Source organism: Mustela lutreola, chromosome 5, assembly GCF_030435805.1.
Source record: "Mustela lutreola isolate mMusLut2 chromosome 5, mMusLut2.pri, whole genome shotgun sequence".
In the NCBI taxonomy this organism is placed as follows: Eukaryota; Metazoa; Chordata; class Mammalia; order Carnivora; family Mustelidae; genus Mustela; species Mustela lutreola.
In genome coordinates, this window is record NC_081294.1 from 32,076,213 (window position 1) to 32,091,042 (window position 14,830).

A 14,830-nucleotide genomic window follows, 5' to 3' on the forward strand; every position below is an offset into this window, starting at 1 on the left:
CTATGGTTTAAAGATACAATCAAAAGGTTTGCAGTAGAAAAAGATCCAATGAATTCCAACTATCCACACTCTGCTTGAAATTATGAATTGCTTTTTTTTTTTTTCAATGTTTCAGTTGTTGGGTTTGTTTGGTTTTTTTCCTCTGCACATATTTGTCTCAGGAACTACTTTTACAGGAGTCCAAGCAAATCCAGTTCATAGTATTTATGCCTATGAGGGGATAAGGAAGTCATCAGACCCATAGCATATGTGGTAGGAACATATATGTTCACAGGCTTTGAGAGGTAATTGAACATGTTGTCAACAGTTGAATAGCACATAGCCTTTGTACCAAGTATTCGTCTTCTAAGACTCTCTCCTATAGTAATGCACACAGAAGCACAAAGATAAAAATATAAGGCGTTATCTGTGGAGGACTATATAACAGAGAAATATTGGAGACACCTTTTAATATATCAGTCAAAATATCTGTCAATAGAATAATAATTAAGACAGTATAAGCATTCGATAAAACACAATGATATTATTAAGCAGGAGTTTGGTCTATATTTACTGCTAAGGAAAGGCATTTATGATATACCAATAAGCAAAGAAAATAAAATTTAAAAGACATATGTATTGTGTTCTATATATGTTATTTTCCTCTTTCTTTCTGGAAATACACACATACACACACATCCCTCAGACTATTAGCATGGTTACTACTAGCGAGGGAGATGACTTAGGGGCAGAAGTGGTGGTCAGGGTGGTACAGAAGGGTTATGAAAGAAATGCCTCTATATTTTTTTAATGATTGCACATTACCCTTAAAATTGAAATAGAAATGCAGTGCATTTAGAAATGAATATCTGAAACATTCTTCATCATTTTTTTTACTTAAAGTCCACAATCAGTATTGCCAGCCAGAGAATTCAGAGAATTTCAGCTGCATATTCTCTTTCTATCTGACATTTATTAGGAAAAAAAAGTGTGTTGTAACCAAATTTAAGCACATAAGTGATTTAAACAGTAATTAATAAGAAAAATTATCTGTTGACACTGTTGTCTTATATAAGATTGCTTGCTCTTTTAAGATGAAAAATGTCACAAGGATAGAAAATAAATTTCAAATACTCATTATGATTTCATAAGCAAACCAAGGAAAATCTTAATTACAAGGGAAAGCAGGAAATTAAAATCAACTATAAACATATAGCTAAGCCTCTGGCATTTGTTTCATTTCATCAGGAAATTAAATGATGCTCAATGACAAACATTTGAAGTCTCTCAAGTGTTTGAGAGGAAAACTATGTAAAAAGATATTACTGGCACTGGGATTGAAGAGCTTTTTTTTGAATGCAGCGGAAAAACTACCAAGAAGGGTCATCCCATTCTGACCGTGGCTTTTGTCTACAGAATTTGCTTCCATAGAATTCTGAGTATGCATGGGCTTGGGAGAGTACCTGCAGGCTTGCTACAGCGAATCCCATAATGCAGTAAGAAAGAAAGGGGGTTGGTGGTGAAAAACATGGCCCCTGCTTGGGTGTGTGATTAGGAGGAAAGAATCCTAAGCTTCAACTTTCTGTAAACTGGGAATAATAATATAAAATGGCAAGGTTATTCAAAGGATTAAATAAGAACACATACACCATACCACTTGGTCTAGATAAGACTACTTACATGTTACTTTTGTCATTATTCCATTTTTATTTTCTTAAATTTTTGTATTGGGATGCATATTAGCATGATGACAAGGACACCTGAGTGGCTCAGTTGGTTAAGCATCAGTCTGACTCTCAGTTTTGACCCAGGTCATGATCTCAGAGTCATGGGGATTGAGTGAACCCTGTGTCAGGCTCCATGTTCAATGTGGAGTCTGCTTGAAATTATCTCCTCCTCTCTCCCACCCTCCCTAGCCCTTTTCCTCCCTCAACTCACACATGCTCTCCTTCTCTCATAATAAATAAACAAATAAATAAATAAACAAAATCTTAAAAAAAAAAATAGCGTGATGACCAAAAGATGTAAAAGACTTGAGTAATACATCATTTCTATAAAGTTATTTCCAATCACCTACGGCTTGATCAATGTGGCTAGTAGATCTCAATAGAAACTCAGGAGGAACAAATAAGCTGGCACTGATATTCAGAAGCAAATAATGTCTATAAAATCTACTTGGTTAATAATACAGGGTCCATTCATTCAGCCAATATTTATTGAGTATGAACTGTGCTTCATGCACTATGAGTCTTTGGACAGACTGTACTGAGAAAAAACAGGGCTACCCTAACAACTTAGAAACAAGGCCAGATAAAAGATGCTGGGAGGAAAATGCATAATTCTAAGTATGCAGTAATTGGAAGACAATTTGCCAGGAATCACTGTGAGGGAATGAGGAAGTGAAACAAGGAAGGAAAGAGACCAGTAAAGAGTTCAGCTACCTCTATGCTAGAATGGTGAACTAGCCTAATTCATGTGGAATTAAGAAGGTTCCCATGACACAGGACTTTTGCATGTTAAAACTGAGACAGTCCCTCAAAAACTAGAATGTGTTGATCACCTTAGTCAAGGAGTAACTGGATCTCGATCATTCTGGAGATCTTCAGAGAGGATGCATAGAATGCAACTTAGAATTTTCTCCAAAAAAATGCAAGAGAGTATTTATCCCTCAAGATTTAATCCTCAGTGGTTGAGGGAGGGTCACTCCAAGGCACTATCTTTCATTTCCTCTCCATCTGACCTGCGCGTGCTCCTGCCTCCAGGGAATGCCGTCCAAGAAAGATGCAGGGAAATGTTGGCATGTCTAAGAAGTATTTACAGGCAAACTCTGGGGTCACCCACAAGGGTAACAGCAGGGGACCAACACCATCTGACACATGATTATTTTTCCCCATTCTCATAGGCAAAGGGATGATTTCAGTATTATTCTCATTTGGATTCTCTAACTAGTGGAGAGTTTAGACCTAACTTCATATTTACATCCCTTTTTGTGTATTTAACAAGTTTTAAGGTAGGTTATTTTCTTGGCCTGGAACAACTGACCTCCATAATAAAAAGCAATATAAAATTTCATTCAGTTTACCTAGAATATGTGCATATGGGGGTGGGTAGCAGCGGGAAGCAATATAACCTTTTTCGTGTGAACCGAAGGTGAGAACTTAACATTTAGTCATTCCGTTCCTAGTGCCATGATCCTTATTCTACTTCCCTTTACCTTTAAAGCAGAATTGAGATCCTTGAGTTTTGTCTGTCACATTTTTCAGGTTCCCACTGAGTTGAATTATGGTGATGATTCATATGTCTGTCCTTCAAGACCCTTCTCACATACCCATTTCCTCTCAAGTGTATTTTCAGACCTCTCCTCACTCTCTATACGCTATAAACTGTTGTGGGTGTGCACTGCCTGCTTTGGCCAGTACTGTACATTTCTATTTTCTTTAAGCCTCTCTCACTGCAGCCTATTTTGAATTGGATTCTAGTTCACTCAGGGGGGAATCGGGAATGTTTAATGAGCTGTCATTACTGAAATCTAACACACTTAAAACTCTTGTGGAACTGAAAACCCAGGATGAAGCTACAGGCTAGGGAACTCACTGTATCATAATAAGAACATGAGCTTGCACCTTCACAAGATAACTAAATTATAAATTTAAACTTTAGATCCTGTCATTTCATTGATTAAACATTCAAACATTTCTGCAACTACCTAGGAGCTGTTATCATTAATCTTACCTAGTTTTATGCACTGTATTTCACTGCATTTGACCCTTTACCAAAGCTATCCTCCAGGCATGATTATAAACTGACAGTACTTCAGAATGATGATGTTTGATGATTTTACTACTGAGCAGCAAGTAATCTATGTAGTCCCCGTCTCATAAACAAATTGCTTAGGCTTTCCCAGCTAATCTTTTATCTCAAAAATGTGTCCTCATTTCAAAGAGTGGACCAGACTTCATTTAAAAATACAGCAACTGAACAACAAGACAGCAAGGGACCTACCTTAGGTCACACAACTCATGGTCAAGAAGTTCTCTTCCTGTGCTGCTTGTCTTTCATCTATGTCATCCATTTTCTTCTCACTTCTCTGGAAAGAAAAGAAATCTCAGACAGCCATCTTCCCATTCATCCACCTGACTCAGACCTCTGCACTTCAGGGTCTTCTTCTGCAACCACCATGCCCCACCCTTTAGTCATTCCATTCAGAGACAGGAGGATGGCTTCTCTGCAAGACCTTCAGAGAACTGACCTCCACAAGCATGGCATGAATTTCAGTAGCATTTACAGCCCTTTCCAGATATTGGGTACTCATAGTATCCTGACTGGATAGTTATTTACATCTTGATAAATAATGTATCTGTCTGTCTAACTCAAAGTCAAGGCCCTTGAGGACACACTACAGATTTATATAATTTGTTGCATTCCCCACCATGCCTAAATACCTGTCACTTTACATTCAATAGATGTTTCACAGATATTAAAGAGGATGCTAATGACAATAATTCCATATATAATTGTATGTATAACTTATGTATATATTATATATAATATGTAATATATATGTACATATATATAAATAGTTTAGATTTTTTTATTCCTGAGAAATTAAATATTATTTAGATATTAAAGAGGATGCTAATGACAATAATTCCATATATAATTGTATGTATAACTTATGTATATATTATATATAATATGTAATATATATGTACATATATATAAATAGTTTAGATTTTTTTATTCCTGAGAAATTAAATATTATTTATTATTTAGTAAGTGATATTGGTTTCCAAATACAGTGCTGCCTGTACATACACCTGAGCAGATTTCAACAACTCTGTCTGAAATAAGGCAGGGAAGTTATTTCTTGTATTTTGTGGGGATTTTTGTGTTTGTTAGAGCAATCCCCTTGCAGAACTAAAAAGATGAATCTGCATTTAGAGAGCTGGCAATTTTAGTAGACTCCTGATGTGAAATGTTTTCATTCAATTTACTTCCCCGGTGATGGTAAAGCTGAGGTCAAATTCTGCAACATTTGGGAAACCTATAAAATGCCAAGGCAATGTCTGCAGTAGAGTCCCAGGGCCAAAGGATTAGGAGACACAGAATAACACTTCTGTGGGTCAGTGAACAACAGGGCCAGAGAAAGGCAACTCATGTTTTTTTTATCTTGCCACGGCTTTAGCCCGAATTTCTCCTGTAAGATATATGTGAGGATCTCTATGGTGACGAAAGGGTTAAAATAGGACTTCAGGGGGCAAATGTAAAAACAAGGAAAAGCTTTGGCTCAGCAAAATAGAGTTGTCTGTTTTGACCATCAGGTACATAAAGGTAAGCAATAGTGTTACACTTCTACCAGACTGAGACAGGTGTGAATTGCCACAAGGAATCTGGGAATTTTGTAGGCAAACGTGAGCAAACGTGTTAGGAGAAGCGTATGTGTTGTTAAATAGACAAGGTCGACCTTCATGCTCCAAACGGGGATTTATGCGAAGCAAAAGGTTTGGAGCTGCCATGTGGTAGACAGGTACTATGTGAACAGAAGTGCCTGAATGTGCACAAAATTCCAAAGTAAAAATTTTAGCTTGGAATTGTAATCCAAGTCTTCTACCGCCCTAAGGAAAGGGTTAATCCAAGTCTTCTACTGCCCTAAGGAAAAGGGTATTAGTAAGAGCCAAATGTTCCTGAGCCCGGGAGTGATTGGCTTTTAGACAGAACACTTGAGCAGGACATTGGTGTCAGCTTACTCAGTGTGCCTCTAGTCCTCAAAATGTCTGTCAATAAAGGGCTAGACATTTGTGCCTTTGAAGCTTAAAATTACCATTCTGAAAGTAGCCAACAAAAATTAATAAACTATGCCAAACTATAAAACGTGAAACCACAGAAAGATGGACATTAATACTGATACCCATTCTATCCTTTGAGTAGCAAAGAGCTAAAAGAACAAAAAGGCCGGGAACTGTCACAGAAATCACTGATCTTCACAGTTCTGTCGTGTTAGTAAGCAAAATAGAAAAGTTCACATTTGTGAGACTGGAAACACATGCACATATACATATAGTCAATGAGGTAGTATAAAGTGAGGAAATCTAGTTTCCCTACTCAGATAGAGTAGATGGCGTTTGGCACAATTCCATGGAAAAATAAAGTGATAAACATTTCAATATTCCTTATGCAAGGCAGTGTTAGAAAAAGAAATTGTTGGAGGCGTAATCTGCCTTTCTCCACAAGGAAGCTCTCAGGGCGCCATGGTCAACATGAGACTTTGACTGGATACTTCTGGATTCTGCTTCAAATTTTTTTGGAAGTTGGTAGAGTAGAAAGCATCATTTTTTAATATAGATAATACAGAGCTTAAAAGTTAAGCATGGCACAATGGCAAGGAAGTGTATTTAATCTTATCTTCATACTTGGACTTGAAAGAGAAAAACTATTCTAGTCAGTTGCCTTACACTAAAATCATATAATCCTTCCCCAGAACCAGACATCAAGTTCTAAAAGCCAAAAAGCCATCACTGACCTTGAACTCCAAAGAGAGCCCAGTAGGCTGAATTTAAGCAGTTTATTATAATAAACATAAGTTTATTATGAGTTACAACTCCTGCATTTTATAATAAGTTATCTCGTGCTTTTTATTACTTGTTACTCGGTGTGGCTACTGATCAGATCTGGGATGGGCATTTCCATAAGCAAAAAAAAAAACAGTTGCTGTTTTTCTTCAACCTTTCTGAACAGCTCTTTGTCAAGACCAAGCCCAGGTTACCTGCTGCGATTCAAGGAAATACAATCCTAAAATATGACAGAAGGGTTTGCTAACTGAGGCCAACCTTTGAACCTTGTGCTTTGAGTGTTCAGAAGTCACTGATTAGAATGCAAACACCCTTGCTAAGTCTATCATTTGGGCCTTATCAGCAGACAGCAAAGCTGTCATCTATCTATATTCAGATAGCCCTTTAATCAAGCCCTAAAGTATAATTTATATATGTTTTTATAATTTCCTTGTAGGTTTATAAATGTTTTATATTTGAAAAGTTTTCATGGGTATTACATGGAAAACTTGCTTAACCTCAAGTTGGATCATCATGGTCACTGAATTTTAGGAAGGATTAATGGTCAAGCATATATAAAATGCCAGTTTTAAATAAACCTCATACTGCCCAACATCAGGATATATTCTACAAATGTCATTATTTTGAATTAAGAATTAATACTAATATTCCCAAATGTTTTAAGTGTTTGATAGAATTTGCAAAAAAACAATGTTTATTTCAATATTTCTTAAAGTTTAAAATAAGGCTTAGATTCATGGCCACTCACAGACAGTGAAACTCTTGTACAACTGCTGCCCAAATTTAATACAGCGGTGGTGGTTTGGGATGGTGAGAAGTAGAGACACAAGAAGTCAAAAAGAATCAAGGACAATATTTGACTCTGAGCACTCAACCTAATCCAAAGCTAAGAACTCAGAAGTATAAATTCTAAAAACAAACAAACAAACAAACAAACAAAAACTAATCAGGAATATAATCAGGCTACCTGGAGAAAGACGATAGAGACATCAGGATCCTGAAAAAAATGTTGGGAAGGCATCATGGTCACAAACAAAGGAAACCTGGTTCAGGAAAGAGATAAAGAAGCAGGAAGATAGAAAGTAACCAACAGAGGGGCACCTGGGTGGCTCAGTGGGTTGAGCCTCTGCCTTCAGCTCAGGTCATGATTTCTGGTCCTGGGATCCAGCCCCACATCTGGCTTCCTGCTCAGAGGGGAGTCTGCTTTTCCCTCTCCCTCTGCTCCTCCCCTGCTCTTGCACATGCGCGCGCGCGTGCTCTCTCTCTCTCTCCTCTCAAAAAAATAAATAAAATCTCTTTAAAATAAATAAATAAATAAAGTAACCAATAGAAACAAGGGAAAAATCACTGGTACAGATTACGTACCCAAGAGATGTTGCCAGTATCCAGGAGACAACCGCCTTGTCTCTTCCATGCCTTGACCCAAGTTTGCTATTAATTGCTTGCTCAGCCAGCCTCCCTCTCCATGGGGTTTTGACTTCTCAGTGACTATCTGGTTTTTGCTCTCAGGGGCACCAGTATGGGCTAAATAAAGTACCTATGTCTGGTCTGTCATCTAGCATGTGCTCAAAAAGCATTCATTGTTTTTTTATTTCCTCTTAACTACACAATAAGAACCAAGGATCAGATATGTTTTCCTATTAATATTAGAATGAATATATACATACTAAAATTCAAAAAAAATTTTTTCAATAGTAGAGAGTGGGAGGTTTTTGTTTGTTTTTAAGATTTTATTTATTTATTTGAGAGAAAGTACAACAGGTGGAGTTGCAGAAGCAGAGGGAAAAGCAGGCTCCCTGCAGGGAGCCAGACACAACTCAGTCCCAGGACCCCGGGATCATGATTTGAGCCCGGAAGGCACACACTCAACCAACTGAGCCACTCAGGCACACAGAAAGAGTGTCACCTTGTCAGCGAATCTTGAAGAACCACAAGATATGTTCAAAACTCCTTATGATGCTAACCAGCTTCCGATTAGCTCCAGAACCAGTTACAGCCCAAGGGAAAAATTCTAGTTCTCCAGAGCCTTCTTCCCACATCCAATGAACTTCAACTGTTCTTTGAGGTGACTTATGGTCACTGTTCCACTAGAAAGCTTTTCAAATCTGTGCAGTGTTCTACTATGTCAAACTCTAAAATGCTGCATGTGCTAAAGTAAGTCGGAGATGACTGGCCAGATTAGGGGAGAAAATATTGTGGTCGGGCAACCAGAGACAAATTTGGCAAGAAAGGATGTCAGTGGGGATTTCCAGAGTCTCGACTCTGAAGGACAGCGATACTGATGACAAATAATTTAGCAGTGAGTTAGTGAGGAGTATCCACCAGTGGCAGAAACTATAACACTTTTTAGGGAAAAAGGAGCTTAAGGACTATAAAAAACAAATGCCAAGAAGGTAACCTACAACTATCAATCCTCCCATAGAGGAACAAGGGAAAGAAAATGTTTCATAGAAAACCACTTCAAAACAAAGACCAAAACTACTCTCCTGGAAAGGTGTTACCACAGATATTTTTCACAGATATAATTTCACAGATATCTAACCTTCACTATACCACAAAATGCTTTTCTAAGATTTGCACTATCTTTATAGTATCTGGTAATAATGGAACAGGCTTCACTTTTAGCCAAAAGAAGGACTCATCACTAGGACATGAATTACTTTTAGGCCAGACAAGCCACAGAAAGTACAGCCTCAAATGAATATTGAAGGCTCTCAAAACATACACACACACACACAGACACACACACACACAGACACCCCCACCACCACCACTACCAGCAACAACAACATAGATAGGAACCACAGACCAGTGTTCTTAATTTCCAGTTATGGCTTGCCATGAAGAGTCTCCTTTTTTTTTTCTTTTTTTTAAACAATATTTATTTATTTGAGAGAGAAAGAATGAGAGAGAGAAAGAGCATGAGAGGAGAGAGGTCAGCGGGAGAAAGAGACTCCCTGCAGAGCAGGGAGCCCGATGCAGAGCAGGGAGCCCGATGCGGGACTGGATCCCAGGACTCCAGGATCTTGACCTGATCCAGAGGCAGTCGCTTAACCAACTGCGCCACCCAGGCACCCGAAGGGTCCCCTCTCTTAAGCATCTCCGTGCCACAAAGAAAAGGAAAAGATGCCTGTTGTTCTAGTTTTATCACCAAGAGAGATCCTTTCCTTTCTCTATGTGAACACTTCAGGGGTTTTTCAATGCCCACAGAAAATGTACTATCAAGCCCCACGACTCTATGTGACTTTTTAAAGAACCAGGAAGTTGCCACGGCCTGTCTTGCAAAGGGGCCACATGCGCAGGCTTCCCAGTGCAAACCACAGCAGCCTGAGTTTGCTCAGAGTCCTCCCACCAGAGGAAACGTGCAAAGAGGCTCTCAGTCAGCAGCCACCAAAGGAGAAAATGAATACTTCACATGGCACGTAGAGAAAGCAACTGCTCTGGCACAGTATTGTTTAGAGCTTCCAGAAAAAGAAATAACAGGTAGCAAAGCAGAGCCAGATCAGAGGGAATCCTTCATCTGGTGAACCTACACAGGGTTGTAACCCTGCTGATCTCAAAGGTCAAAAAATTCAACAGGTGGACTGCTCCAATGGATAGGGAAATAGAACTGTATGAAATAAATGTCTTCCATCTCCATAAAATTTTGGTGCATTTAAATATTATTTTATCTTGTACGCTTACATATGCATTTCTGCATGTTACAAGAAACTGGATTTTCTCTCAAAACTCTGTAACATAAGCCAAGCAAATCCTCCAAAAATTATTTCTGTTGGAGAAATTACTGACATTGTTCACCCCCGTATACAGTCATATACAGAAGTTATCCTTTGAATGATTACATCCCTCTGATTTCCAGTCTTTGGGTCAGAGAATTAGTCTAAACAAAGGCATCTTTAGAAAACCAGATCTAATTTCTTTATAGTAAAAAGGAAAACACCCTAGCAGTACAGTACACAAATGGAAGATGACTGAGAGGAGAAAAACCAGGCTTTGAGCTGACATTATTTTGGCCTATGTGCTCTTTAGCTACCAATCTCTATCCAGTGAGGAGCAGCACTGATTTTTCTTCTCAAAGAAGAAAGAAAGAAAGAGAGGGAGGGAGGGAAAGACAGAGAAAGGGAGGAAGGGAGAGAGAGAGAGAGAAAGAAAGAAGAGAGAGAGGGGGAGAGAAGGAAAGAAAGAAGGGAAGGGTAAGGAAGGGAAGGGAGTATCTTCCAACTATATTATGCAAGAGATCATTAAGTATATAGGAATGTAGTTTAGGACTTCCCTCCCAAGTAGCTGGGGTCCCGAGTGAGCCTGCAGACCTCCCAGCTCCTATTTTAGGTATTTTATGAGTTGGGGGAACTGTTTTGGAACTTAATCACCTCCCAGGAATGCATTCAGTGCCCATCAACCATCCCTCATAGCTCTTCCATGCCTGGGCTGCTGAGCTAGTCTTCTCCTTGCCAAGACACCTGACAGTTCCAGAGCTTAGAAATAAGATCTTGAAAGACAGCTCAAAAAAGATCATGTGTTAGGAGGACTAGGAGGGGCTATTATACTTAACTGGAATTATCAAAGTTCAAAACAAAACTAGAAGGAGCTTATTGCACATCAAGAAGACCCAAAAATTCTTTGACACTCTTTTTTCTAAGAGATGGGGTCTCTTTCCTTTCCCCTTCTGTCTGGGCTGGTTGGCAACTATTTGATAATTGAAGTGGCAGGAATGACACTCAGCAAGCTCTGGGCCCTGACTCCAGGAGAACTAGCAGTTTCTACCTAGTTGCTAGAAGTGCTTCCACTCCTTACTGGAGAGGTCCTGGGATGACTTGGAAAGGGAAAGGGGCCCAACAGAGTCCTACCTTCCAACCACCAACATCACTGGACCCATTAAAGAAGCCTGGACACCACCTGAATACCACTAAGTAATCCAATGAATGTTATATGGAACAGGAGAAAATCAACCAACCAACCCCTGCCTGAATTCCTAATTAATAAAATGATGTGATATAATGCTTATTTTGTTTTTTTTTTTTCATGTTGTATGATCTTTAATTAAGCATAAAGACTTCCAACCACATCACCTAAGGGCCATTTTACTCACTTTTCTGTTGGGCCACCAGTCTCGTCTCTCTCTTCAGTAACAGTGAGATGGATACCCTTTCCACCAGAAAGAGAAATCCATGGTTTTCTTGCCTTTGTCAGTAACAAAAATGTTGAAGAGTTGGGTGGCAAAGCTGTCACCATTGGCGTCTTTCATGTGAATTACATCAAAAGAACCAGGTGTCTCTCTCTGCTGGTGATCACACCGATTCTTCCCAAGTTAACATATCTGCTAATCATACACAGATTACCAGTATCAACCTTGATGAAATCAGTAATCTTTCCAGTCTCCAAATCAATCTGAATGGTGTCATTCACCTGGATGAGGGCATCAGGACAGCAGATGGCACGAGAAACATGAGTCACCAGACGAGGGATTCCTTTTATCCCCACGTTGATCCTTCTCGCATTGCACAAATTACACTTCTCACCCTGATCCTCTCTCACACACTTATACTTGGCTTCCTCAGGTGTAATCCGATGAACAACAAAGCGACCCTTGATGTCACAGATCAGACAGAAATTCTCCCCAGTCTTGTCAGTGCTGATGACATCCATAAAACCAACAGGGTAGGTTATATCAGTTTGGACCTTGCCATCAATCCTAATAAAACATAGCACATAGATCTTCTTTATTTCATCTCCTGTTAGGGCATACCTAAGTCTGATCCTTAGGAAAATGATGAGATGGAGACACTTCTCAGCTTATGGGGAGAGGCAAACACACCAGTCAGTTTATCCAGCATCCAATGTTTTGGAACTGCTATACACTTCAGATGCTTCTTGGGACCACAAACTGTAGAGGACCAAGTCCTTCTGGTACATGAGCTACAATGCTTATTTGAAATCAATCACCAGGTTTATGGTAGTTTGCATGCAGTGATAGATAACCAGTATACAGCCTCTGAGAAGAGTACATAATTTTAAAAACAAAACCTCTAACTATAGAAAACTCAATATATTCCAAATTTTAAAAAGCAGTTTAAAAGTATGTGTGTTCTATAATAAGCTTAAGGGAAGAAGATGTTAGGGAGCAAAAGCATGCACCTCCTGCCTGTTGGTGAGTCTTCCCAAAACAGATGTCATGTAATAGGTATGCTTCTGAAAGTGGTCTGTAGGCTACATCATTGTAAATCTTTGAGACAAATATCAGTCGAGTAATGACTACATGTCTGTCACTGTGTTAACCAACAAGGTTGTGATAATGATCAAGTAACATATTTTCCCTTGAGAATCTTGCTCTCTAGTGCACAACTTACTAGTTAATACATAAATTTTAAAATGGATTTAAAGCAAGAGTTAGCAAAACTTTTCTGTAAAGAACCAGATAGTAAATATTTCAGGCTTTGCAAGCCAATTTTGCCAAAATAGCACGAAAGCAGCTTTAGATAATACATAAATGAATGAGAGCAACTGAGTTCCAATAAAACTTTATTTTGGGACATTAAAATTTGGATGTCATATAACTTTCATGTATCTTAAAATATTATACTTCTTTTGATTTTTTTTTCAACTGTTTGGAAATGCAAAAACAGTTCCGTACAATAGGCAATAAACTGGAATTGAACCTCAGGCCATAGTTTGCCAACCTCTGGTTCTGATTTGGATCAGATGGACCTAAAGCAGGTGGAACCTGCAAAATAAATAAATAAAAACTGAGTACTATCAACTGGGTTGACTGTTTTGGACTGGTATGGATACAAATAATAATCTATTTCAGATTTCTTCCATGCAGAGGGCATGAGTCTGCAAGGCTTTGATGGTTTATCAGGGAGGAACTCTAGGGAGTATGAAGGACTCAGAGGAAGGCCAAAGTCAGCCTTGGATGGAAGGAGACACAGAGATGGAGTTGTAGTGCACATGAGCAAAGGCAGCCTGATGTTGTGTGATTGTTAAGCAAAAAGTACTCAAATAGCAGAAGTGGGACTTTAGGGGAAAGGACGGAGTGCCAGTATTCAAGAAAAATCTCCTTGCTTTGTAAACACTGAGTGCCCTTAGGTAAAGCTCCTCTTGGACCACACTTTTTTAAGATATCTGGAGCTAGACAAATTGGAAGCACTGAGGTAAATAAAGACGAGAATTTAAGAAGACATTCTTGTTGCTGAATGGCTATTTCTGTTTATTTTCATCAGATTGCCACTCACCTTCCCTTTAAACTTTGTCATTCTACTTTATGCTCAAATAAGCTCATTTTGACAAGAGACTTGCTGAAGTTTCAATGCTTTGCATACTAAAGTTTTGGTTTTGTTTTATTTTTATACAAAGAACCTTCAAAAACTAATGAAAAATCCATGCAGTTCTCCAGAGGAAGCCTGCTGGCGACCTTCCCGCCAACAGCATCATCCCTTCCACCCACTGCTCCCTCACCCCCACCACAGGACCCAAGAGAGGTACATCCACTGGGAGAAAAAAAAGAAGTGACAAAGACACAAAAAGGTAAAAACCCTCTGTAGTCAACAATGTATCTTCTAATATGTATCTTCCCTGCCTCCTTCCCATGCTCTTGGTGGCAAGAAGGCGCACCCTCTTTGCCTAGGGCAGCATATATGACCTATATTTTCATGTTCTGATGCTGTTTGTGGCTTCCTCTTCCCCTTGTGGGGCGCATGATGCCTCAGTTCAAAGCACTGTTTCCAATAGCTTACGCTTTGTGGAAAGCAAGTCCCCAACCATTTCGATCTTCCGGTCCATGCAGACACCCAAACAAGAGGAATTAGGTAAGCACATCAACTGACCTAACGCAGGTCTAGTCTGCTTTGGAAAACAAATGGAAAGTCCTGTAACTAGATACAGGCAGCATTTTGTGTGATTTAAATAATATCAACTAGATGACTAATGACTTGTGGGTTTCTTTTCATTCAGGAGGTCATGTGATTCTTCTCTTGGATCCAAATATACCACTTCCACTTAACTTATAAAACAAAGGTCTCCAACACTCAACTGTATCATTTTCTTAAATGGCTTCTGTATTACCTCCCCACTCTGCAAATCACGCTCTTGTTCACTTAATGCTTTAGCTCTTAATTGGTAAGATAAAAGCGTTTAAATGTGGCTGAAATTTTGCTCTTATTATTAGTGATGTTTTCTGTGAGAATGAACCCAATTCTGATCCTACAGAAACATAACCTGTTTAGATAATAGCAGTACTTAATATAATAAAACCTTCCCAAATACATCAATAGCACAAATTTGAA

The 14,830-nt window shown here is 38.9% G+C and overlaps 1 pseudogene; it reads right to left on the bottom strand.

The window, feature by feature from the left end:
- Positions 1 to 11,633: 11,633 nt before the first annotated feature.
- LOC131831112 (small ribosomal subunit protein eS4-like) lies at positions 11,634 to 14,327 on the bottom strand (annotated as a pseudogene).
- Between the last annotated feature and the right edge of the window lie 503 nt (positions 14,328 to 14,830).